A 2843-nucleotide genomic window follows, 5' to 3' on the forward strand; every position below is an offset into this window, starting at 1 on the left:
TGGTTTAACTGTTATTTAAGTGTTACGATAGATATTGTAAATAAGTTTGTCATTAAGCTGTACATTTTGGTAAGTTGTTTGTAATTGTGTTAATAACATAATAAATATTTTAGACCGTTTTTGTGATTTACTTATATATGATAGACATAATTGTTGGTATTTAGACATGCTGTTTGTAACTGTACTAATAAGATAATAATTATTTTAAATATAATTAATTTTTATAATATTAAATATTATATTTAAATAACAAGTCAAATAACAATATACAAATTTTCTGCTAGGTTGAAGTAAATTTGATATTGATAAAAAATATTAAGAGTAAAATTTTATATTTCGTAGTTAGTTACGATCTAAACTTATTTATCAATAAGAATATATATATATATTCTTATTGATAAATAAGTTTATTTTCCGGATAGGGGAGAATCGACAATATGTTTGGGGCCAATTCAAAAAGGCCTAATACACAAATAACTCTTGAACTTATTCAAATGTTACAACTGTTCCCTCCAACTTTCAATTGTAATAACTTACCCTTAAATTTGTCCAATTGTAAAACGTAATCCCAAATTAGGAATTTTTTTACCCCGTACTTGAAGCAACCGTAAAACGTTTTCCCAGATTCGTATCACGCCAAAGATCTGATTATCACACTCCACGAGCATTGCAGCTTTTGTATTTCACGTGCTTCTTCAATTGCAGTCCATGTCAGCAATTTGGGGTTATGTTTTACAATTGGACAAGTTTGAGGGGTTATGTTTTACGATTGGACAAGTTTGAGGGATAAGTTGTTACAATTGAAAGTTTGGGGGGGGGGAGGCAGTTGCAATATTTGGACGGGGTTATTTTTGTATTAGGTCATTCAAAAATACATTTTAGTATGATGAGTTAAAGATCTGCCTCCCTTCCAATCAGTCTAAAAATACATTCTATTATAATAGGTGAACCCGGCAAAATTTTTAGAATTTTGGCTCCTTGTAACTTCATTAATTTTTTTTTAAATTGTGCACAATGCATTTACATTAAATAATAAAAGAAAATCCCCACTCTCCTATGACCTCGTCAGTTATAGGTAAGCTCTCAACCACTACGCTAAGAGCTCCACCACATGAATATAATTTGGTTTAATATATCATTTGCTCTTTGAACTTGTCCAAAAAGCTTGATTGACCTCTACACTTTTAAAGTGTCTTGATAATCCCCTGAACTTGTATAAAATGTCCAGTTAGCCCCATGACCTTATGTAAAATGTAATCAACTAATCACTCGGTTGCAAAAAAGTAAGCTGCAAGTAGAAAATGTGTTGCACGCGCCTTAAAATGTTATTACATAATTCACAGAATATATTAAAAAGGAAGTTCTTACTTGTCCAACTTTAAAACTTATCTTCTCTGATATTAGGACTGCATATTCCAACTTTGGTCGTTTTACTTTTTTTTTAAGGTGCATTCAACACATCTTCACTATGCAACTTACTTTTTTTTTTTTTGCAACCGAGTGATTAATTGATTACATTTTACGTAAGTTCAGGAGACTAATTGAACATTCTATACAAGTTTAGGGAGCTGTCGAAACACTTTGAAAGTTCAGGGAGCCAATCAAGCATTTTGAACAAGTTCAGTGGACAAATAATGTATTAAGCCAATATAATGGCATTACATCCATTTGGGTCCCAAACTAAAGCTTCAAAGTCAATTAGGACCATAAACTATCAAAATCATCAACCAGGTCCCTAAACTAAGTAAAAATTATCAATCGGGTCCCCATCTTATCCTAAAATCAGAAACTGTGACTATTTCATATAGACTGTAATAATCTTTGTGTTGATTATCAAAAAAAATAAAATAAAAATAATCTTTGTGTTGGTTCAAAATAAGTTTGGAGAAGAGAGTCTGAAATTGTTCAACTGAATGATTTTCGATGAAACCTCAATTGGAGATTTTTGTTTAGAATAGGGACTCAATTGATGATTTTTGGTTAGTTTAAGGATCTGATTGATGATTTTAATAGTTTAAGGTCCTAATTGACTTTGAAATTTTAGTTTAGAGATTTAATTGATTTTTTATTAGTATATAATTATGTGAAATATATATACAACACTATTATCCATTTTGAGAACTCTATTTTTTTTTTTTTTCTAGTCCACAAGTAAATGATTATGTTGTGTAAGCCTCTATGAAAGCTGAAAAGAAAACAGAAATTCATTATGGTATATGATGTTCCTTTGCTATGGCGTGACCAACCAACAGTTTCTTTCTTCCAATCACAATTCAATGAATTAAGGGTAAAAAATTTCCAAAACAAAATATTTTCCAATAAATAAATGGAGTTTCAATTAGGAGTGTGCATTGGTTCGGTTTTTTAACACTGCGATTCAGTGTTGGTTTTATTTTTTTGGTGTATTTCGGTATTCAGTTTGGTTTGATAACAATGTAAAAAAACCCGAACCGCACCGAATTATACATATTCTATATTATTATATATATACACATATTGAATTTACAAATTTAATTTTGTTTATTGTTATTGTTGAAGTAAATTTAATAATGAAATATAGTGATTTTTATTTATTGTTTTTATTTTTTAATTAAATTCAGTTTGTTCAGTTCAAAATCGAACCGAACTGAATATTTTGGTTCGGTTATATTTCGGTTTTATATGTTATTCGATTCGGTATTTGTGTGAATTATTTTAGTAATTTCAATATTTGGTTTTTTGGTTCGATTTGGTTCAGTTCGGTTTTGAACCGATGCACATCCCTAGTCTCAATTCACAATTCAATTGATGGTATATATATATTTACGAATATGATTCATGGTTGTTGTTGTTAGGCTAAGTAC

Source organism: Euphorbia lathyris, chromosome 9 (assembly GCF_963576675.1).
Source record: "Euphorbia lathyris chromosome 9, ddEupLath1.1, whole genome shotgun sequence".
Classification (NCBI taxonomy): Eukaryota; Viridiplantae; Streptophyta; class Magnoliopsida; order Malpighiales; family Euphorbiaceae; genus Euphorbia; species Euphorbia lathyris.